The 25,130-nt window shown below is 52.6% G+C and overlaps 1 long non-coding RNA gene across 1 annotated transcript in view; it reads left to right on the top strand.

Moving 5' to 3' along the window:
- The first annotated feature begins 227 nt into the window (after window positions 1-227).
- LOC140386512 (uncharacterized) overlaps window positions 228-25,130 on the top strand; it is a 36,192-nt gene continuing 11,289 nt past the window's right edge. Inside the window, exon 1 of the long non-coding RNA XR_011933628.1 lies at window positions 228-317. This is a non-coding gene — a long non-coding RNA (uncharacterized lncRNA). The remainder of the gene's footprint in view (window positions 318-25,130) is intronic.

The raw sequence follows: 25,130 nt of genomic DNA on the forward strand, positions 1-25,130 counted from the left end.
CGTTCTCAGGTGGGGGAGCCGGTTGCACATAGAGTGGGCGGATCGCATTACCCCGCCCTCTTCCTGATTGCGGCTGCGCACTGGCACCTTGCACCCAGTGGCAGCAACGCGGAGATATGCGCTTGCGCCTCGTGTGGTTGGGGGACGACACCTCTGCGCCTGCGCGCTCTGCTCGTGTGTCTCGCTGCTGCTTGGTTGGCGGTTGGTTTTCCTGCCCATGCTGTTTGCCATCCCTCCCGGAATTTCCCCTGGACGTTTAATTTCCCGAGCGAATCCGGACTGGGCTCATATCTAACCGCACAAAAAATGCAAAAAAGGTAACATTTCCCTTCAACTCCCTCCTGTCCTGAGCTATGAAAATGTTGGATGGAGGCTGCCAGGCGAGTTGTTGACTGGTCGGCGAGCAGCATCCAGTCGTCCTCGAGGCCGGTCCAATTAATATATTCAAGGCTGAGTTAGACAGATTTGTGATTGACAAGAAAGTCGATTGCATAATAATATAATATAACCTTAATAGTGTCACAAGTAGGCAGGGGAGGCCTTAATAAAGTCTTTGAGGGAGAGGAAGAGCTGCGGTGCTGTGCACAGGTAAGATTGTGCACCTTGTTTCGGGGCTTGTTTGGGTGAAATATCCAGGATGCGGTACTTACCCTTCAGGAGCCTGACTCAAAAATTATCTGACTAATTTTGCAGCCCCGTGACTGACCCTTATTGAACCCTGCAGCAGGCGAGGCAGAGACGCCACCTTAAATCCAGTAAGAGCCCAGCATCGAGGCACTAATCGCTCAAAGCTTCCTCCATGGAAACACCTTGGGGATGTCCGTAAAGCCTCGCTGAAGAGGTCGCACATCTCCACCGACTCCTGGTGACCAACTAAAACAGGAGAAGCTCATGAACGCAGAGAAAAAGAGATTTGATCAGGAACATGCAGAGGTGAAGACAAGGGCGAGTGCAAAAATCTAAACCTCAAAAAGCCACCTGCCCCACACATGGCAGAGTCTGAAGATGATGCATTGGACTTGAGCAGGGACCTAACTGTCTGTAGGATCAGAACTCCTGAGGGAACCCATGATTCGCTGAAGGGCGTTTCACTTAAAGTCACAATTTTCAGGAATGTGACCATGAGTTCAAGTGAGGACTCGGTTTACCTGTGACCAGTTCTGGACCCCACACCTCGGGGAGAATATATTGCCCTAGGAGGGGATTCTCCAGGGTGAACCCGGGGCCAAAAGGATTAAATTCTGAGGACAGGTGAGGTAGGCAAAACATTTGTGTCTGGATTCAGGAGCCACAGTAACCTTGTGGTCATTCTCCTGCAGCCCACCTGGAGAGGAGTGCTCTCTTTACAATGTCATGGCAACATTGCAACTGGAGAATGTTTTCCCCTGCACTTTATTCTCAGTGTGGTTGGATGCGTAACCATTCCAGGTCTCTGCCACAGTAGCCATCCTGGTTCTGCGTCAATCGTAATTATATTAGTATTCTCCTACCCTTCAGGCAGTGATTGACACTGGGGTCCAGTTCAACTGGTGTAGCATTGCATGCGGCCTATCCCATAAGACATAGGAGCAGAATTAGGCCACTCGGCCCATCACGTGCCTGTGGAAAAATATGGGAGCAGCACGCTCAAACCCAATTCACTTTGACACAACCCTTGCTTCACAGAGGGAGGAAACAGTAAGAGTTGAGCAGCAAGACAGTAATTTCCCAATTCAAACCCCAAGAATTTGGTGAAATCCATAAATCCAGCACTGACCAAGTCCTGCATCCGTGTGTGTGCAGCACACTGCATGGTTCCACCCAACCCATCAGCCATCAGGGCAGATAGGAATCGTAATGTCCAATAAATGAAAGGTTGTTTATTTTCACTGTAACTCACTCTGCCATCAAAGTTTTTTCATCCTGCTACAATACACAAAAATCTACAAGCGATTATTCCCAGCATAGTTTGCACTGCTCACAATTACATTGCCAACACCAATGTAAATCCGTCACGTTGTAATGACTCCCTCTCACCAGTAGTGATGCTGTCACACTGCTGTTTCATGACTACAGTTCCTCACCTGTACTCCATAGTGTCTATCAATTCTACAAACAATTCCATCACCTTGTTTCCTGTGGTAAACCACAGTTGCACCTATATTAGGTGATGTATGGTAGGACCTGTACTACAGGTACGACGGTAGTCCCTGCCTGCTGGCTCCGCCCAGTAGGCGGAGTATAAATATGTGTGTCCTCCGTGCAGCAGCCATTTCGCCATCTTAGAGTAATAAAGCCTCAGTTGTATTCAACTCTCGTCTTTGTGCAATTGATCGTGCATCAATTTATTGCTCTAAGGTTTTCAGAAGATGGACCTCCGTATCATGCCGGATCGCCTGCAGCTGGACTCGCAATCAAGCGACGCCAAAAAGGATTTTCAGCACTGGCTAGCTTGTTTCGAGGCGTACATCAACTCGGCGCCAAGCCCTGTTCCGGAGGCTCAGAAAATACAGATACTGTACTCGAGGTTGAGCTTCAACGTCTTTCCGCTGATCCAGGGCGCGCCAAACTACGCCAAAGCCGTGACGCTACTCAAAGAAAATTACACCCAGAAGACGAACACGCAGGCACGTACTCGCCACTCGCTCTCAACTCCCTGGTGAGTCCATAGAAGACTTCTGGCGGGCCCTAATCCCACTAGTCCGGGACTGTGACTGTCAGGCTGTTACGGCCACGGAACTTTCAAACCTCCTAATGCGGGACGCTTTTGTTACGGGGATTGGCTCGGACCTCATACGCCAGCGACTTCTAGAGGGGGCCACGCTTGATCTCACAGAGACAAAGAAGCTAGCGCTTGCGATGACGGTCGCCTCGCGCAATATCCAGGCTTACACCCCCAGCCGCGCGGCCCACCCCTCCTACGCATCGTGGACCCCACAGACGGCCGCCCCAGCGGGGGCCTTACCCAGCCAATACGCCTGCGCCACACGCCAGCCAGCGAACCCCGGGGGTCTCCGATGTTACTTTTGCGGCCAGCAGAAATACCCCCGCCAACGCTGCCCGGCCCGTGCTGCACTTTGTAAGGCTTGCGGTAAGAAGGGGCACTTCGCCGCGGTGTGCCAGGCCCGCGGAGTCGCCGCTATCGCCCCCACCCCCCTCGTTTACGGACAATGGGCGCTGCCATCTTCACCTCCCGGACCAGGTGCAGCCAGTGGGCGCCGCCATCTTCTCCCCCTCAGACCAAGCGCGGCCAGTGGGCGCCGCCATCTTCCCCTCCGCGCAACACGTGCGGCCCATGGGAGCCGCCATCTCCCCCTCCGCGGAACACGTGCGGCCCATGGGCGCCGCCATCTTCCCCTCCGCGCAACACGTGCGGCCCATGGGCGCCGCCATCTTTTTCAACCCCCGCCACGTGCGGCCCATGGCCGCCGTTATTTTGTCCTCCCCAAGATCTTCAGGCACCGCCGTCTTGTCTCCCCCACGGCACATGGGCACCACCAGCGTTCCAGGACCCGTGCCCCCCGGGCACCCCATCATCCGACACCAGCGACGACTCGCCTTAGTGACCATCGACCAGTCTCGTCCGCACAACCTGGTTAACGCATCGACCAGCGTTAAAATCGATGGACACATGGGGCGTCATTCTCCGCCGGCGGGAGTCTCCGTTTTGCCGGCGCCCGGGGGTTTCCCGACGACGTGGGGCTGCCCCACAATGGGAAACCCCATTGACCGGCCGGTGTTACGGAGACTCCCGTCGGCCGGTCGGGGCAGAAATGTGGCGGGGCGGGTAGGAGAATTTTGCCCATGACCTCTTGCATGCTGGACTCCGGGAGCACCGAAAGCTTCATCCACCCAGATATGGTAAGGCGCTGATCCCTCGCGGTACACCCCGCCAATCAAAGAATCTCCCTGGCCTCCGGATCCCATTCCGTGGTGATCTGGGGGTACTGTACGGTCACACTCACGGTCCAGGGCGTAGAATTCAGCGGCTTCCGCCTCTACGTCCTCCCTAATCTCTGCGCTGCCCTACTACTCGGCCTGGACTTCCAGTGTAACCTCCAGAGCCTAACCCTGAAATTCGGCAGGCCCCTACCACCCTTTTCTGTGTGCGGCCTCGCGACCCTAAAGGTCGATCCACCTTTCCTCTTCGCAAATCTAACCCCGGATTGCAAACCCGTCGCCACCAGGGGCAAACGGTACAGCACCCAGGACCTTCATCAGGTCCAAGGTCGGGAAGGCATCATCGAGGCCAGCAACAGCCCCTGGAGAGCCCAAGTGGTAGTCGTTAAAACTGGGGAGAAACACAGAATGGTCGTGGACTACAGCAAAACCATCAATCAGTACACGCAGCTCGACGTGTACCCCCTCTCACGCATATCTGATTTGGTCAATCAGATTGAACAGTACCGGGTCTTCTCAATGGTAGACCTCAAATACGCCTACCACCAGCTCCCCGTCCGTAAAGCGGACCGTCCATACACTGCCTCCGAGGCAGACGGTCGCCTCTATCACTTTCTCAGGGTTCCCTTCGGCGTCATCAATGGGGTCTCGGCCTTCCAAAGGGAGATGGACCGAATGGTCGACCGGTACGGTTTGCGGGCCACCTTTCCGTACCTAGACAACGTCACCATCAGCAGGACCACGAAGCCAACCTTGCCAAATTTCTCCGCACCGCCACTCTCCTAAACCTCACCTACAACAAGGAGAAGTGCGTGTTCAGCACAAACCGCTTAGCCATCCTCAGCTATGTGGTCCAGAACGGAGTTCTGGGGTCCGATGCTGACCGCATGCGCCCCTCATGGAGTTCCCACTGCCCCAAGGCCCTCAAACGCTGTCTGGGGTTATTTTCATACTATGCCCAGTGGGTCCCAAACTATGCGGACAAGGCCCTTCCACTCATACAGTCCACCCATTTTCCCCTGACGGCCGAGGCTCAACAGGCCTTCGCCCGTATCAGAGCCGATATCGCCAAGGTCGGGATGCATGAGGTAGACGAGATACTGCCCTTTCAAGTGGAGAGCGATGCATCAGACGTCACCGTAGTCGCCACCCTCAATCAGGCAGGCAGACCCGTGGCATTCTTTTCCCGCACCCTTCATGCCTCAGAAATTCGGCACTCATCCATCGTAAAAGAGGCCCAAGCTATCGTTGAAGCTGTGCGGCATTGGAGGCATTACCTGGCTGGCAGGAGATTCACTCTCCTCACTGACCAACGATCGGTAGCCTTCATGTTCAATAACACACAGCGGGACAAGATCAAGAATGATAAGATCTTCACCTACAATTACGAGATTTTGTATCGCCCCGGCAAGCTCAACAAGCCCCCAGACGCCCTATCCCGAGGTACATGTGCCAGCGCACAAGTAGACCGACTCCAGGCCCTGCACGGCAGCCTTTGTCACCCGGGAGTCACACTGTTGTACCATTTTATAAAGGCCCGCAGTCTGCCCTACTCCGTCGAGGAAGTACGGACAATCACCAGGGACTGCCAGGTCTGTGCGGAGTGCAAGCCACACTTCTACCAGCCGGACCGTGCGCGCCTGGTGAAGGCCTCCCACCCCTTTGAGCGCCTCAGCGTAGATTTCAAAAGACCCCTCCCCTGCACCGACAAACACGTATTTTCTCAGTGCGGTCGATGAGTACTCCAGATTCCCCTTCGCCATCCCATGCCACTGTCATCAAAGCCCTCAACACAATCTTCGCTCTGTTCGGTTTCCCCGCCTACATCCACAGTAAGAAGTCTTACACCAGGTTAAAGTCCAACAGGTTTGTTTCGATGTCACTTCCTCAGGTGAGGAGCAGCCCTCCGAAAGCTAGTGACATCGAAACAAACCTGTTGGACTTTAACCTGGTGTTGTAAGACTTCTTACTGTGCTCACCCCAGTCCAACGCCGGCATCTCCACATCATACATCCACAGTGACAGGGGATCCTCATTCATGAGTGATGAGCTGCGTCAGTTCCTGCTCAGCAGGGGTATCGCCTCCAGCAGGACGACAAGCTATAACCCCCGGGGAAATGGACAGGTAGAGAGGGAGAGCGGGACGGTATGGAGGGCCGTCCAACTGGCCCTACGGTCCAGGAACCTCCCGGCCTCCCGCTGGTAGGAGGTCCGCCCTGATGTACTACATTCCATTCGGTCACTACTGTGCACTGCCACTAACAACACACCCCATGAACGTCTCTTTGCCTTCCCCAGGAAGTCCCCATCCGGGGTGTTGCTCCCGACTTGGCTTGCAGCTCCAGGACCCGTCCTTCTCTGCAGGCACGTCCGAATCCACAAGGCGGACCCGTTGGTGGAGAGGGTGCAGTTGCTCCATCCGAACCCCCAGTATGCCTACGTGGCGTACCCCGATGGCCGCCAGGATACTGTCTCCCTCAGGGACTTTGCACTAGCAGGTTCCCCACACACACACCGCTCCGGCCCGGCGCCACCATCCCCTCCCCCGGCACTCCCAGCAGGAAACCTCCCAGGACCATCCGTCCTCCCCCTGCCCACGCCCGAGGATGAAGAGGATTTTGGCACGCTCCCGGAGTCACCGAAGACCAGCATCGGCATCGCCGCCACCACTGCGTCGCTCCCAGCGGCACATCAAGGCCCCGGACCGGTTGAATCTCTAACTGGTCCACTGGACTTCAAAATACGTTTTTTTCTCATAAAAATTGTACATGTAAAATTCAGTTGTTGTATATAATTCTCCACCACCCCCGCCGGACTCAATTTTAACAGGGGGTGAATGTTGCACCTATATTAGGTGATGTATGGCAGGACCTGTACTACAGGTACGATGGTAGTCCCTGCCTGCCGGCTCCGCCCTGTAGGCGGAATATAAATATGTGTGTCCTCCATGCAGCAGCCATTTAGCCAGCTGCTGTGGGAGGCCACACATGTTAGAGCAAGAAAGCCTCAGTTGTATTCAACTCTCGTCTTTGTGCAATTGATCGTGCATCATTTCCCAATTTGCTGTTTCTTTTGTTGTATAAATGTGGTAACCTAACCACAAAAAGGAAATCAAAACGCATTGTGAAAGTAAATCTTTAATATATCAAAATATGGAAGCTTAAAATACAGTCTGGCCTCAGATACACGAGCAATGAGCTAAACATTGAATTAACATTAACTGAAGAGAATCAGAAGTAATGGCACTTAAATATGAATATACACAGGTAACAGCAACAACTAATGACATCACAACGCTTACTGATGATATCAGCGATGGATTTAATTCCGAAGATGCATAATAAAATGCTCGATAACACTTATCCCCCCCTTAAATTTTAATCCCCTCAAAGGCAGAAATACAATGAAACTAATGCCTTAATTATACGTCAGTCTTTCAGGAGCATTGTGACTTTGCTGTGATCTTTGCAGGACCACTGGTGACTCCATCAACTCTGATGATGCTTGATGTAGTTGAACTGAACTAGTGGGCACATGAATAGGTTGACCATCTGTGCATTAGTGTCCTTCTGAATTGGTATCCACTGGAAGTCCTGGTACAAGAGGAACCACTTCTTGTTGAATTCCCACAGCTGCATTCTCTTTATTGTGTTATCTGTAACTTTCACTGTCTCCTGTGATATGCCTATGGGCGACATCATAGTTCGAAGTTGCAACCTTCAACCAGCAGGTGGCGGTACAGCACACCATGTGGTCTCCAGACCAAGGTCATGTGATCTGTGACTCCGATATAAGGGGAGACACAGCCGGCCATCTTCAGATCTTCGGTCTTCTACTTCATCATTAATTGAGCTGGTTGGAGTCCCGAAGTTGTTTGTGGTGTGGTACAATATTCAAATAAGAACCTCGAGAGCTTGGTCCCTAAAGTATCCCCCGCCATCCCGCATCCATCACATGGTGCAGCAGTATGGGGCTCAGCACAGGACTGTACCAGGACCAAAAGGCCTACGCCACAAAGATGCAGGAGCTTAGCATAGAGGGTGGCATGCTCCTTTGGGCGACCCGCGTGGTGGTCCCCAAAAGTGGACACGGTCCACTCCTGATGTACCTCCACAATGGTCACCCTGGTGTGTTCAAAATGAAAATGTTAGCTCAAAACTATGTTCTGTGGCCTGACAGCGATGCCGACATCGAGCGGGTGGCCCAGCGTGCATCCAGTGTCAGGCACACCAGATGTTGCCTCCTGCAGCCCCTGTATAAATGGCCAGGTTGTCCGTGGTCCCGCCTCCATAGACTTTGTGGGCCCGCTTCAAGGGACGATGTTTCTCATCAATGCCCACAAAGTCGCTGGAGGTTCTCATGGTACAGGCGACGACGGCCTGGACCACCATAGAGAAACTCCGTTTTGTAAGAGCCACGAAGAATCCAGCACGTGTTTTAAGGATACAAAGTAATAACATTTATTTACAATAACATATATATATATATAACAGCAGCAGCAACTTCCTTTGCTGCACACTCCTTCCTGCTGGTTTGAAACTGGCCAGCTTTATTTATACATGGGGTTTACTAATGGTTTCTCCGCCCCCCCTCATTGGGGAAGCTCATACTCCCACAGGATTGTGGGATTGTCATTAGTCCCCAGCCAATGGTAAGCAGGCAGGTTATAACATCCCTCCCCCCCAAAGTCCAAGGAATCCACCGAAGACCCTGGCGAAGGAGGGCGTCGGACTCGTTTTGCCGCAGGCCGGGCACCATTTGCACGCGGCGCTGGATCAGGCAGCGTGTAACGAGACGGAGACCAGCGCTTCCGTGATGAACGGCGTAACGGTTGTACATCCACGGCCCGTGGACCCGAGGATTTCCCCTCTGATGCGTCCTGTGTCTCCATTTCGGAGTCAGAGTCTGCTGCCTCCGTCATGTCAGCGTCTCTATCTCCATTCGGTTCTGTAACGACCTGCGCAGGCTTTGAGTGAGGCACCAGAGGAAGATTGTGAGGACTACCTTCCATTGTCTCTGGTCTCTGCGGCTGTAGAAATGAGCTCCGGGGGCGGAGAATCTTTGGAGGGGATAGTCCTCTGGACCGAACGTGGTCTACATGTTTGCGCTGGAGACGACCCTGGGCTTGCACCTGTTAAGATATAGAGCCCGTTTGGCGAAGGATTACGCCAGGAACCCACTGGGCACCACCAGCAAAATTCCGAACGATCACTGGGTCACCGGGCGCAAACTGCCGAATCGGCCGATGCCGAGAAAATCCCAGTCCCCGCCGTTCTTGTGTGTGGCGTACTTTTGCGCCAATGTCCGGGAAAACCATACGAAGGCGGGTGCGAAGTCTCCGGCCCATTAGGAGTTCTGCGGGAGCTACCCCAGTCACCGCATGGGGGGTGGTCCTATACATAAACAAAAAGCGAGCCAGTCTCATGTCCATTGATCCGGAAGACTGCTTCTTTAGACCTCTTTTGAATGTTTGCACTGCGCGCTCTGCCAACCCATTTGAAGCCGGGTGGTAAGGGGCAGTGCGGATATGGTGTATGCCGTTCATCTTTATGAACCTCGCAAACTCCTCACTCGTGAATGGAGTGCCGTTACCCGTGACCAGCACCTCGGGGAGGCCATTCGTACTAAGAGACAAACGCATCTTTTCAATTGTTGCGCAGTACGTTGTCCCTAGCATCTTATGCACCTCTAGCCATTTAGACTGGGCGTCGATTAATAGAAGGAACATGGATCCTTGAAAAGGGCCTGCAAAATCTGCATGCAAGCGCGCCCAAGGCCGCCCTGGCCATTCCCAGTGATGTTGGGGCGCGGCCGACGGAAGCTTCTGATGCTCCTGGCAAATGGAGCAGTTTTGGGCCACCTTCTCAATGCCGCTGTCGAGGCCTGGCGACCAGACATAACTCCGCGCCAACATTTTCATTTTGGTCACACCTGGATGCCCATTGTGCAAGTCTCTTAGTTTCAGCTCCTGGCCTTTTCCCGGGACAATCACATGCGTCCCCCACAAGAGGATGCCGTCTTCCACGCTGAATTCTGACAGCTTGGGGGAAAATGCCCGCATCTTGCCTGGGAGCTGTCTATGCTGCCAACCGTACAGGACTATGTGCCGAACCTTTGACAGGACTGGCTCCGTCTGGGTCCACTCACGGATCTGTGATGCCGTGACAGGCAAGGTGTCCATAAAATTTAGGGTTGCAACCACCTCACCGGTCGTGGGGGTCGACATGGGGCCGGTCGATAAAGGCAATCGGCTCAGTGCGTCGGCATTTGCTATCTGCGTTCCTGGTTTGTGCTCCAGAGAATACTTGTATGCAGCAAGCAACAAAGCCCAGCGCTGAATCCGTGCGGAAGCAATGGGCGGTATTGGCTTATCCTCTCTGAAAAGTCCCAACAGAGGCTTATGATCAGTCACGATAGTGAAATGGCGGCCACACACGTACTGGTGGAAGGGTTTCATCGCAAAAACCACTGCCAGGCCCTCCTTCTCGATCTGCGCGTACTTTTTCTCCGCTGCTGTCAATGTGCGGGAGGCGAAAGCTATCGGTCGCTCAGCCCCGTACTCCACCTTGTGGGACAGGACGGCCCCAATACCATACGGGGATGCATCATGTGACAAAGAACAAACAAAGAACAAAGAAATGTACAGCACAGGAACAAGCCCTTCGGCCCTCCAAGCCCGTGCCGACCATACTGCCCGACTAAACTACAATCTTCTACACTTCCTGGGTCCGTATCCTTCTATTCCCATCCTATTCATATATTTGTCAAGATGCCCCTTAAATGTCCCTATCGTCCCTGCCTCCACTACGACGAGCAAAGGCTTTCCAGGATCATAGTGGATAGTAACCCAGACGACGACAATTGTTGCTTTACCCGCCGGAAAGCGGTTTCTTGCGGTTGACCCCAAACCCAGGTGTGATTTTTCTTTAGCAGAAGGTGCAATGGGGCCAGCGTAGTTGCCAGATTGGGGAGGAACTTCCCGTAATAGTTTACGAGACCGAGAAAAGAACGAAGATGCGAAGTGTCAGTCGGGGCGGGGGCCTGTTGAATCGCGCGCACCTTCTTTGCGACGGGGTGCAAACCTTCGCGGTCCACCCGATAACCTAGGTAGACTACTTCCTTTGCCTGAAATACGCACTTTGTGCGACGTAAACGGACTCCAGCCTCCGAAAAGCGTCTAAGGACAGCCTCCAGATTTTCCAAATGTTCCTGCTCCGACGTCCCTGTGATCAAAACGTCATCTAAGTAGACAGCGACACACGGTAATCCTCTCAAAATGCCCTCCATAACGCATTGAAAAATAATAGCGCAAGCAGAGGATACTCCAAAGGGCAAACGTGTATATTCATACAGGCCCCGGTGTGTATTAATCGTTACATATGGTCGGGAGGCAGGGACCAGCTCCAACTGTAGGTAGGCGTGACTCATATCTAATTTTGTGACCGAGAGTCCGCCTGCAAGCTTCGCGTAGAGATCCTCTATGCGAGGCATTGGATATTGGTCGAGTCGGGAAGCCATATTCACTGTAAGTTTATAGTTGCCACACAAGCGAACTGTGGCATCTGGCTTCATTACAGGTACAATTGGTGCTGCCCAGTCAGCAAAACGGACGGGCCTGATAGTACCCAAACGAGTGAGCTCCCCTTCTACCTTCACGAGCAAGGCGTATGGCACCGGGCGCGCCCGGAAATAGCGAGGCGTGGCTCCTGGTTCGACTTGGATACGGGCTACGGCCCCTTTTATTTTCCCCAAACCAGACTGAAATACATCTGGGTATCTTCTGAGCACCTCAGTCAACCCTCCGGAAACTGTTTGGAGGATGTGCTGCCATTGCAACTGCAAATGGCGCAACCAGTCCCGACCCAACAGGCTCGGCCCATGGCCGCGCACCATGATAAGTGGGAAATGCCCCTCTTGGCGTCCATAAACAACAGGGGTCATTGTAGTTCCTGCAATGTCCAGTAGTTCCCCCGTGTAGGTGGCCAACCAGGCCTGTGAGTCGGTTAATGTAAGTGTCTGTATACCCTGCTTGATGCGGTTGAATGTCCTCTGGGCGATCACGGAGACCGCTGCACCAGCGTCCAACTCCATCTCAAGCGGGTGACCATTGACCCGTACTGTCACCTTAATGGGGGCCACACAGGGAGCTGCCACACAATGCAGCTGCAGGCAGTCGTCCTCCGTCTCCACGTCCTCAGGAGTAGTCGCCGCAGGTTCATCCACATGGAAGGTACGGCCCCTGGGCTGGTCCCAGTTTCGGGCGGAACGACGGCGCCTCTGGCGCCCCCAGGACCGGTGTCCGCGACGGGATCGGCGCCTACAAGTCTGACACGGACATGGCTCCTCATCCATTGGTTCTGGAGAAGGCTCCCTTCGGGGAGGAATGTCCGACGGCCACTGGCGTCGGTCCGGACATCGCCTCGCCCAAGGTACCGCAGGAGTACGGGGGGACGTTTTCGGACGGAAGGGGTTGCGCCCCAAGGCATGCACTTCCATTCCCTGTAGCTCCTGCACTCCTCGTTCTGCGCTCTCTCGGGACAATACTATTTGAATGGCCTGTTGAAAAGTCAATGTTGGCTCAGCTAACAACTTTCTCTGGGTGGCCGCATTGTTAATACCGCAAACCAAAAGGTCGCGTAACATTTCTGACAAGGTCTCACCAAAGTCACAGTACTCCGCAATCCTGCGTAGCCTGGATAGAAAGTCGGCAAGGGATTCTCCAGTGGACCTCTCAGCGGTATTAAACCGGTAAAGCTGGACTATCGTGGACGGGGTTGGGTTAAAATGTTGCCCCACTATATTCACAAGTTCATCAAACGTTTTGGTGTCCGGCGCAGCTGGGTACGTAAGACTCCTAATCACCCCAAACGTATGCGGGCCGCAGGCGGTGAGCAATATGACCACCTGGCGCTCGTTTTCGGTGACATTGTTTGCCCGGAAATAGTAACGCATCCGTTATGCGTACTGGTTCCAGCTTTCCAGCGCAGCATCAAATACATCCAAACGTCCGTACAGAGGCATGGTATAATAGAAAACAACTTCCAACCTGTATTCAACAAAAATCCAGGGAGGTGGCTTCAGCAGTGTAGACAGCTATTCACTTTAACCCTCGTCGCCAGTTTTGTGAGGGCCACAAAGAATCCAGCACGAGTTTTAAGGATACAAAGTAATAACAATTATTTACAATAACATATATATATATATATATCTAACATCAGCAACTTCCCTTGCCGCACACTCCTTCCTGCTGGTTCCAAACTGGCCAGCTTTATTTATACTTGGAGTTTACTAATGGTTTCTCCGCCCCGCTCATTGGGAAAGCTCATTCTCCCACAGGATTGTGGGATTGTCATTAGTCCCCAGCCAATGGTAAGCAGTCAGGTTATAACACTACAGATGCTGCCAGACCTGCTGAGCTTTTCCAGCATTTTCGCTTTGGTTTCAGATTCCAGTATCCGCAGTAATTTGCATTTATACAGGATTGAATTTGTCTGTTCAGTCCTGGTGGAGCATTGAAGAATATTGAAAGCCATTTGTAATGACCTCCAATTGGCATTATTGGTTGGCCAAATGGGGTATGAGCTCCCTCAATGATAGCACCTGTGTAGGCTTTGTGAGGCAGTCTTAAGTTGATTGGAGCTGCTCTTGTATATAGTTATTGCAAATAAATACTGGTGTGGTGATGGAACCCCTGCCTCCTGTGGATTATTACAGTGGTGATGAAGTAAACAAAGAACCTTGCGGAGACCAGCTGCCGCACTCGGAGGGTAAGCCTTGCTCTTTCAAAAATGCCGCTTTTTGGGAAGTTAGATGCATTCGACCTGACTATTGAGGACTGGTCCCAGTATGTGGAGAGAATGTGTTACTTCTTCCAGGCCAATGAGATAACGGAGGACGGAAGGAAACGGGTTATACTGCTGTCGGCGTGCGGACCCTCAGCCTTCGCCATTATACGTAGTCTAACTTATTCCGATATGCCGGACACATTACCTTTCCAAGAATTAACGAAATTGGTGGAAGAGCACTATGACCCAAAACCACCCCTCATTTTGCGTAGGTACAGATTCTACACAACGAAGCGGGAAGACAGAGAGTCAGTCACGAATTTCTTGACCCGCCTGAGAAGGCTGGCGGAAAAATGTGAGTTCGGCCTGACGCTAAATGAAATGCTTCGGGACCGGTTAGTGTGTGGCATAAATGATCTGGCAATACAGAAGCGCCTGTTGGCGGAAACGCAGCTAGACTGCAGGCGGGCGTTACAGCTCGCACTGTCCCTAGAAAAGGCAGCAAGTGGGGCGCAGGAACTACAGGGCACGCCAATGGAGGTAGATACCTGGGAGAGGGACAACCACAACGGGTCCAGCTACCAGATAGCCGCCCTCAGGAAAAGCCTGAGGAATAGAGGGCCAAAGGAAAACCCCAGAACTGCCCCCAAGTCTGCTAGGACTAACTGGAGACAGAGGGAACTACCGGTTGAGGCTCCCCCAACAGAGAAGGACTGTTTCAGGCACCAGACAGAGTGGGGTAACCGACAGAAACCCTAGAAAGAGGTGGCAAAAGAGGAATAGCAGATGGGGACGCAGGGAAGTGCACAACTTAGACGTCCCATCCTCCTCCGGGGGGGAACAGTTATATAATATTGCGGCAAAGAAAGCTGAACCTATTAAGATTACCCCACGGGTGAACGGTCGGCCGACAATAATGGAAATAGACACGGGTGCGGCCGTATCAGTAATGGGAGTAGCAGCATTTAAGAAAATCAAAGATGGACTCCAGCCACTAACCCTAACAAAAACATCGACAAAACTTAAAACCTACACGGGGGAACCCCTGGAAGTTCTAGGCACGACTCATGTACCCGTGGAATATGACAAACAATTGCTCAGATTACCATTGACGATAGTAGAGGGCTCCGGACCGAACTTAATAGGACGGAACTGGCTGAAAGACCTAAACTTGATTGGATGAAAATTTTCCAGAGTGGAAGCGGGCAGTTGAGTGGAATACTCCAAAAATACCCGGAGGTCTTCCAAGAAGGTTTGGGGGAAATTATAGGCACCAAAGCAACTTTGCACGTGGACCCAGAAGCCCTTCCGAAATTTTGTCAGGCCAGGCCGGTACCTTTTGCATTACGGAAGAAAGTAGATTTCGAAATAGAAAGGTTACGGCACGATGGCATTATCAGACCAGTACAGTTCTCGGAATGGGCAGCGCCGGTGGTACCAATTTTGAAGCCAGATGGCTCAATACGTCTCTGTGGAGATTTCAAACAGACGGTAAACAAATACGCACTGCTGGACAAATACCCGATCCCGAAAATAGACGATCTATGCCAAATTGGCAGGTGGGCTTTTGTTCACGAAACTGGACATGAGCCACGCCTACCTGCAGTTAAAACTGGACAAGGACTCCCAGAAGTTCGCTACGATCAACACCTTGAAGGGACATTTTCGTTATACTAGGCTACCCTTCGGAGTGTCATCAGCCTGCGCTATATTCCAGCGTACGATGGAAAATATTCTGCAGGGACTACCGCAGGTGGCGATTTATTTGGACGATGTCTTAATCACGGGTAGGACAAACGGGGAACACTTAAGGAACCTGGAGGAAGTGCTCAGGCGTTTCGCAAAGGCAGGCGTATGGCTGAAATGAGAAAAATGTGTTTTTCTGGCCCCACAAGTGACGTACCTGGGATATAAAGTAGACGAGCCGGGCTTACACCCATTGGAAGACAGAGTAAGGGCAATAAAAGAAGCCCCAGCTCCCACCACGGTCCAGGGGCTATGATCATTTCTAGGGTTGGTAACATATTATGGCAAATTTATTGAAAATAGGGCGTCCACCCTAGAACCCCTCCACCAGCTACTAAAAAAGGGACAAGAATGGAAATGGTCCGCCCGCCAAAACCGAGCATTTAGGGACATTAAGGAACAGCTGTCATCCGAAAATGTCCTCGAGCATTATGACCCAAGGAAGGAGTTGGTGGTCACGTGTGACACATCACCTTACGGGGTAGGAGCCGTCTTAGCCCATAGAGGAAGGAATGGGGAAGAACGGCCAATAGCCTATGCTTCGAGGACCTTGGCGATGGCTGAGAGAAAGTACGCCCAAATCAAGAAGGAAGGACTGGCGGTGATATTTGCAGTAAAACATTTCACCAGTATCTGTACGGGCAGAAATTCACCATAGTGATGGACCATAAGCCGTTATTAGGGTTATTAAAAGAAGACAAGTCAGTACCCCCAATTGCGTCACTGGAGCAGAAGGGACCAAATAACCGTAGAAGACGGTATCCTATTATGGGGAGCCCGGGTAATAGTCCCAGCTCAGGGCCGTCGGGCAATCTTAACCGAGTTACATCACGGACACTCAGTGGTGTCTAAAATGAAGATGCTAGCTCGAAGCTACGTTTGGTGGCCAGGATTGGACACAGACATAGCAGCCTTGGTACGTTGGTGCCAGGAGTGCCAACAGGGGCAAAGAGTGCCACCAGCTGCGCCACTGCACCCGTGGGAATGGCCAGGCAGACCGTGGACCCGCCTGCATATTGACCACGCCGGCCCTTTCATGGGCTCAATGTTTTTGGTGATAGTGGACGCCCACTCCAAATGGTTGGACGTCCACCGGGTAAACGCAGCAAGCACAGCATCGACAATTGAAAAGCTCAGGGCCTCGTTTGCAACACATGGACCTCCGGAGGTATTGGTGTCGGACAACAGAACGGCATTCACAAGTGGGGAATTTGGAAAATTCCTAAAGGGAAACGGAGTCTGCCACATCAAAACGGCCCCTTACCATCCAGCGTCCAACGGCCTGGCAGAGAGAGCGGTCCAGACACTAAAAGCGGGACTCAAGAAGCAGCCGGCAGCGTCAATGGACACAAAGCTCTCCCGCTGGCTGTTTGATTACAGGACCACACCGCATTCCACAACGGGCATACCGCCAGCTGAACTCTTAATGGGAAGGCGGCTGCGAACGAGGCTGAGTCTCCTTTTCCCAAATTTAACGGGGAAAGTGGAGAAACAACAGGAGGTCCAACGCAGGGGGCATGATAATAGTCAGCAGCAGAGACATTTCCAGGTGGGGGCACCAGTTTGGGTCAAGAATTATGGGAATGGACCAACGTGGGTCAAAGGCACGGTAGAGTCCCAAACAGGGCCCTTCTCATATGAAGTTTCGATAGGAGTGATGCGCAATCAATTACTCTCAAGACAAGGTGAGTCATAACTAATAGGCTTTAATCTGCTAGAACTATTCCCCAGCAGCTTCGATACAGAAAGTGAAGGCTGCTGGGATGGCATTGGTTCTTAGCTCCGCCCTGAGAGGCGGAGTATATGCACATCGGCCAATGGTAGACTCCTGGGTCTAGCCAATGGTCATCCACCTCTCAGGTACCGCAATACCTGGTATTACCACATTCACCCCCTTTTAAAAAAGAATCCGGCGGGGTGATGGCCAGCGTTAATGTCGCCTTTCGCATGGTAGGACCAGGTACCAGGTATTGAGGTACCGTGATGTTGAGGGTAATAGCAAAGTGTTCATGGTGCAGCAATCAGTCGATCGGGTGGCCTGGTCGTCCTTCTGGAGCGTCTGGGCTTCGGTGGTGATCCTGATGAGGGTCCAGGTGGTTGCGATTCCGGGAACGTGGTGTCGTCCTCCCAGGCAGCTTCGTCACCCCTAGGCGGCGCTGTTGGGGCGAAAAGTGGGCAGGACGGGGGGGCGCCTGTAGGGGGCGTTGGTGCTGTTTCGGGCCGAGGCAGGGGCGGCGGGAGTACTGACCCTCCGGTCAGGTGTTGCGGGGAGTGTGGGGGTGGGGGCACTGGTGCGGGGGCGCGTGGGGCTCCTGCGGGCGCCAGGTCCCGAAGGGAGACCGTGTCTTGGCAGCCGTCCGGGAACGCTACATAGGCGTACTGGGGGTTGGCGTGCAGCAGGTGGATCCTCTCGACCAACGGGTCCAACTTGTGCGCCCTCACATGTTTCCGAAGCAGGATGGGTCCGGGTGTCGCTAGCCAGGTTGGGAGCACGGTCCCGGAGGAGGACGTCCTGCGGAAAACAAGGAGACGTTCATGAGGTGTCTGATTTGTGGTTGTACAGAGCAACGACCGGATGGAATGAAGGGCGACAGGGAGGACTTCCTGCCAGCGGGAGACTGTGAGATTCCTGGACCGTAGGGCCAGCAGGACGGTCTTCCAGACCGTGCCGTTCTCCCTCTCTACCTTCCCGTTTCCCCGGGGGTTGTAACTGGTCGTCCTGCTCGAGGCGATTGCCCTTGCTGAGCAGGAATTGACTCAGTTCGTCACTCATGAAGGAGGACCCCCATCACTGTGAATGTATGTGGGGAAACCGAACAGTGTAAAGATACCCTGGAGGGCCTTGATGACGGTGGTTGTGGTCATGTCTGAGCAGGGGATGGCGAATGGGAACTGGGAGTACTCGTCAATTACGTTCAGGAAGTACGTGTTGCGGTCGGTGGAGGGGAGGGGGCCTTTGAAATCCATGCTGAGGCGTTCAAAGGGACGGGAAGCCTTTATCAGATGCGCTCTCTCTGGACGGTAGAAGTGCGGTTTGCACTCCGCGCAGATTTGGCAGTCCCTGGTGACGGACCTGATCTCCTCGATGGAGTAGGGCAGGTTGTGGGTCTTGATAAAATGACAGAGACGAGTGACCCCCGGGTGGCAGAGGTCCTCGTGGAAGGCTCGGAGGTGGTCCACTTGTGCGGTGGCACAAGTGTCGTGGGACAGGGCATCAGGAGGCTCGTTCAGCTTCCCGGGACGGTACAAGATCTCGTAATTGTAGGTGGAGAGTTCGATCCTCCACCGCAAGATCTTGTCGTTCTTAATCTTGCCCCGCTGCTCATTATCGAACATGAAGGCAACCGACCGTTGGTCCTTGAGGAGAGTGAATCTCCTGCCGGCCAGGTAATGCCTCGTGTCGCACAGCTTCTACTATGGCCTGGGCCTCCTTTTCGACCGAGGAGTGGCGAATCTCGGAAGCAGGGAGAGTGTGGGAGAAGAAAGTCGATGGTGTGCATCGTGGCTTTAGCAATGTCTGCCTTGATGCGGCAGAAGGCCTGGCGGGGGGAAGGTTGTGGACTGGATCAGTGGTCGAGCCTTGTCCATAAGACCATAAGACATAGGAGCGGAAGTAAAGCCATTCGGCCCATCGAGTCCACTCCGCCATTCAATCATGGCTGATTTCAACTCCATTTACCCACTCTCCATAGCCCTTAATTCCTCAAAGAACAAAGAACAAAGAACAAAGAAATGTACAGCACAGGAACAGGCCCTTCGGCCCTCCAAGCCCGTGCCGACCATACTGCCCGACTAAGCTACAATCTTCTACACTTCCTGGGTCCGTATCCTTCCATTCCCATCCTATTCATATATTTGTCAAGATGCCCCTTAAATGTCCCTATCGTCCCTGCCTCCACTACCTCCTCCGGTAGTGAGTTCCAGGCACCCACTACCCTCTGCGTAAAAAACTTGCCTCGTACATCTACTCTAAACTTTGCCCCTCTCACCTTAAACCTATGCCCCCTAGTAATTGACCCCTCTACCCTGGGGAAAAGCCTCAGACTATCCACTCTGTCTATGCCCCTCATAATTTTGTATACCTCTATCAGGTCGCCCCTCAACCTCCTTCGTTCCAGTGAGAACAAACCGAGTTTATTCAATCGCTCCTCATAGCTTATGCCCTCCATACCAGGCAACATTCTGGTAAATCTCTTCTGCACCCTCTCTAAAGCCTCCACATCCTTCTGGTAGTGTGGCGACCAGAATTGAACACTATACTCCAAGTGTGGCCTAACTAAGGTTCTATACAGCTGCAACATGACTTGCCAATTCTTATACTCAATGCCCCGGCCAATGAAGGCAAGCATGCCGTATGCCTTCTTGACTACCTTCTCCACCTGTGTAGCCCCTTTCAGTGATCTGTGGACCTGTACTCCTAGATCTCTTTGACTTTCAATACTCTTGAGGGTTCTACCATTCACTGTATATTCCCTACCTGCATTAGCCCTTCCAAAATGCATTACCTCACATTTGTCCAGGTTAAACTCCATCTGCCATCTCTCCGCCCAAGTCTCCAGACAATCCTCGAGAGTAATTGTCGGCGTAATTGGGGACCCACTGTGCATAATAGCTGAAGAAGCCGAGGCAGCGCTTTAGGGCCTAGGGGCAGTGAGGGAGGGGGAACTCCATGAGGGGGCGCATGCGCTCAGGGTCGGGGCCTATGACTCCACTTCGCACTACGTAGGCTAGAATGGCTAGCCGGTCGGTGCTAAACACCCATTTATCCTTATTGTAAGTCAGATTAAGGACATTCGCGGTCTGGAGAAATTTTCGGAGGTTGGTGTCGTGGTCCTGCTGGTCATGGCCGCAGATGGTGACGTTATCAAGATACAGGAACGTTGTGCGTAAGCCGTACCGGTCGACCATTCGGTCCATCTCTCGTTGGAAGACCGAGACCCTGTTCGTGACACCGAAGGGAACCCTTAAAAAGTGACAGAGCCGCCCATCTGCTTCAAAGGCAGTGTACTGGCGATCCCCATGACGGAGGGGTAGCTGGTGGTAGGCAGACTTGAGATCCACCATGGAGAAAACCTTGTATTGCGTGATCCTGTTCACCAGGTCGGCTATACGGGGGAGAGGGTACCCATCCAGCTGCGTAAATCTGTTGATGGTCTGGCTGTAGTCAATGACCATCCTGTGTTTCTCCCCGGTCTTTACCACCACTACTGGAGCTCTCCAGGGACTGTTGCTAGCTTCGATGACCTCTTCCCTCAGCAGCCTTTGGACCTCTGACCTGATGAAGGGCCGGTCCTGGGCACTGTACCGTCTGCTCCTGGTGGCGACGGGTTTGCAATCCGGAGTGACGTTCGCAAACAGGGAAGACGGGTCGACCTTAAGGGTCGCGAGGCCGCAGACAGTAAGGGGGGGTATAGGGCCGCCAAATTTAAAGGTCAGGCTTTGCAGATGGCACCGGAAATCCCAAGGAGGGTGGCTGCGCAGAGGTGCGGCAGGACGTACAGGCGGAAATTGTGGAATTCCCGGCCTTGGACCGTGATGTTCGCTAGGCAGAACCCCTTTATCTCCACCGCGAGTGACCCGGAGGCCAGGGATATCCTTTGGTTAACGGGATGGGTGACAAGAGAACAGCGCCTTACCGTATCGGGGTGAACAAAGCTCTCCGTGCTCCCGGAGTCAATCAAACACGACGTCACGTGGCCGTTGATGGAGATCGTTGTTGTAGCTTTCGCAAGCGTCCGGGGCCGACTCTGGCCCAGAGTCACCGAGGCCAGCTGAAATAATTGAGAGTTTGAGTTCTGGTCGGGCAGCGTGTAGTCGGCTGTGCTGGGGGCCTGAGGCCCCATCCAAGATGGAGTCAGCCATAGGTCGCACATGGAGTCCGGGGTCGAAGAAGATGGCGGTGGCGAGGGACAAAATGGCGGCGCCCACCCATCCAGCGTGGTGGCCGGTGGGCAAAATGGCTGCGGCCGCAGATGGCGCACGGCCTGAGGATAGGGGGGTGGCGGTGGGCTTAGGACGGCCGGGGCCTGAAAAGGGGGCTGCCGATAGTCGCTGGAGACCGCGGCCACGGCGCGGGCCTGGCAGACCCCGACATAGTGGCCTTTCTTGCCGCTCCTTTTGCAGGTGACGGTGCGGGCCGGACAGCGCGGGCGGGGATGATTCGCCTGCCCGCAGAAGAAACAGCGTTGTCCTGCGGCGGTAGCGGGCCGTCTCGCCGTGCAGGCTTGCGGGGTCAGGGGAAACGTCTGAGGGGCTGCCGCAGAGGGGTGCCACGCAGCTCAGGGGGCCGCCGCGCGTCCGGGAGCAAAAGCCAGCGCGTTTTTATATGCAACGTCCATGGACCCCGTCAGGGCCCGTGCCTCAGTCAGTCCAAGAGTGTCCATTTCTAGGAGCCTGCGTCGGATGTCGGGGGAAGTCATACCTGCCACGAAGGCATCTCTGATCAAAAGTTCCATGTGCTCTTTCCCCGAAACTGGCGGGCAGCCACAGTTTCGGCCCAGCACCAGCAGCGCCCAGTAGAAGTCTTCCAACGTTTCCTCGGGGCTTTGCCTCCTAGTCGCCAGCAGGTGACGAGCGTAGACCTGGTTCACAGGGCGGATATAGTGTCCTTCTAGCAGATCGATCGTCGCAGCATAATTTTCCGCCTCCTCGATCAGAGGGTAGATCCCAGGGCTGACCCGCGAGCATAGAAGGTGCATTTTTTGTCTTTCCGTGGGGGTGTCGGCGGCCGTGTCGAGGTAGCCCTTAAAGCACGCCAGCCAATGTTTAAAGATAGCAGCAGAGTTGTCCGCGTGGGGGCTGAGCCCAAGCTGGGATAGCCAGACGGGAAAGATACCCACACCCCAGCTCCGAGCAATTTTTCCAGACCCCGTCATCCAGTCATCACAGTCGGAGATGGACACGTTCGACGAGGCCGCCGCGACACCTCTCCCCGAGGAGGAGGAAGTACAACTTCCAAGGAGGTCGTCAAGGAAAAGACGGGCACCTATAAGGTACACCCTACCCACGTCGGAGAACGACCCGGCGGATGACACAGAGGTGACAGATCCGGACAGGAGGAGCAGGAAGAAGCTCAGAGGAATGCCAGCTGGCAGGAATTCCTCGGACCTTGGGGGGGAGGGGATTAATGACCTCCAATTGGCATTATTGGTTACGGGAATGCTTTGATGCTTTGAAGCAACAGTGCTAACCACTGTGCTACTGTGCCACCCTTGAGAATAAACGGGGGTATTTCTTCACCAGCGAGTTGCTTTGAGCGAAAGGTGTGAAGGGGGCAGTGCTGAGAATCTGGTGCCTGTAACTCATTGGGAGCAGTTAAATATTTCAGAAAAACACAAATTATCAGTTCATTCACTTACATTGGGATTCTGGGGTCTGTGGTGCCGGAACTGACCACACACCCGCCCAGGGTGTTGTAAAATGAGTGACAATACCACTGCACCAACCCTGTGGAAAGTGGAATATTTTGTGACAGATGTTTTGAGGGAGAGACTGTTGCCTGTTGCACTATGGTAAATATTTGAATGGGTGTGAGCTCCGGGAATGGTTTGCAATTACTTTCTGAAGGAGCAATCACAGACACGATTTGCCTCAGAAATTGCAGTAACCATTTTCAGTCCGAGAGCTTCTAGCAATCTCGGCCAGATCAGAATGTTCCTAATAAAGTGTTACTGTGGAAGAAAGGATTTGAGGAACAAACTTGTTTCTGTAAGTTTGTACATTTAGTTAATCAAATTGAAGAGTTTGCATTGTTCACTTCCTATTTTAGACAATGGTCAGGATTGCAGTCAAAGAGAAAATGCTGGAAAATCTCAGCAGGTCTGGCAGCATCTGTAGGGAGAGAAAAGAGCTAACGTTTCGAGTCCAGATGACCCTTTGTCAAAGCTCAGGATTGCAGTCATGCGCACAGCACTCTGAATGTTAGCACAGACAGAGTGCTGCACTTTTGAAGGTTCAGTACTGAAGGAGATCTGCACTGTCGGAGGCACAGTACTGAGGGAGGTCACTATGGTAGGATCAGTACTGAGTGAGTGCTGCACTGTCGGAGGCTCAGCACTGAGGGAGATCTGCACTGTCATAGGGTCAGTACTGAGGGATTTCTGCACCCTCGGAGGGTCAGTACTGAGGGAGATCTGCACCGTGGTAGGATCAGTACTGGGGGATTACTGTAATTGACAAGAGAGTCTGTACGAACAGAATGCTTTTGGAGGGTCAGTACTTGTTGCACTTTGCGGAGAGTGACAAGACTTTCAGAAATAAAAACAATAAAGGACTTGCATTTCTCTTGTGCCTTTCAGGACCTTGGGACATCCCAAAGCTCATGTCTCTGCACCTCCCTTGGCTCTTAATCTATAAAGATGTTCTGTATGACAGACTTGAACCTCATACTCAAATCTCAGAATGTAAAAACCTTTCAAAGGCATCAATCATTGGAACCTGTCTTTATAAACTGACAACATGACAACATCAACAAAGGACAATGTTGGTTGTGGAAGTGAATTCGAACCGTTACCTCACTTACACAGAACCTGTCTGACAGCTCAGCTGCGGAGTAACCGCAAACATGGTCTGCTTGAGCTGTATGACCTCTTGCTGTGCTGCTTTCTCTGTTTATTAGAAAAGGTTGATGTGCCACTGGAAGTTAAAATGAGGAAGTTGGATCAAATTGAGAAAGCAGCACTTTCCCTTGGCCGATCAGCAAAGCCTGTGGCTTTATAAAATATAAGAACATCAGAGGAACAGAAGATGGCCATCCAGCCCCTGGAGCCTGATCTGCAATTCAATACTATCATGCCTGATCTGATTGAAATCTCAATTCCATTCCATAATCATTCAAAACTCAGTCAACATTGAATATATTCCATGAGCCAGCCTCCACTGCTCTCGAAGGAAGATAATCCCACAGACTAATGACCCTCGTCTCCATTTTACAAGGGAGACACCTCATTCTGCAATTGTGCCCCTTGTATTAGATTCCCTGATGACGGGAACAACATCTCCGCATCCACCCTGTTAAAACGCCTCAGATTGTTATATGTTTCAATAAGATCACTTCTCATTCTTCTCAACGCCAATGAGTATCGGCCAAACCTTTGTTAACCTTTCCTCGTGAGAACAATCCCTTCATCCCTGGAATCAGTCTAGTGAATCCCTGGAATCAGTTGAGTGAACATTCTCTGAACTGCCTCCAGCAATGTGTGATGACTGAAAGACTTTAGGAATATTAGATTCTAAGTATTGGGCAATGTAAGAGTTAAAAGCTTGGGGCGAGAGTGTGTTTGACTGCAGCGATCAAGCTTTTTAAGCATATATTTGCAGGGCCTGAGTTGTTAGCAGCCAGATGGAGAAATTGACAACGGATTGCATTTTTTGGTCTGGGCTAATGGACTGTGGTTTGATCAGGAAAGTCCCTGGGGTGTTAATGCGATTTGCAGCTTGCAGAGCTAATTTGTGTTTCAGCTGGGGAAGATGACGTCATTGCTGGTGGAACTGAGATATGCGCAGAGACATTTTAAAGCCTTCGAGAGGCAGTTTTTGGAGAGAGGAGTTGAATTCTGGTCTGCCTGATGCGGAGTTCACAATCCCCCCTCAGTAAGATATATTGAGAGCTGTGTGTTTCTTTACTTCTTGTCTAATGGGAAATTGAGTAGTGGTATAAGGGGTTGTAAGCTATTATTTTTGGGTGTGAAGTTAAAAAGTTTAATATTGTATCTATAATAC

This window comes from Scyliorhinus torazame, chromosome 12, assembly GCF_047496885.1.
Source record: "Scyliorhinus torazame isolate Kashiwa2021f chromosome 12, sScyTor2.1, whole genome shotgun sequence".
Taxonomy (NCBI): Eukaryota; Metazoa; Chordata; class Chondrichthyes; order Carcharhiniformes; family Scyliorhinidae; genus Scyliorhinus; species Scyliorhinus torazame.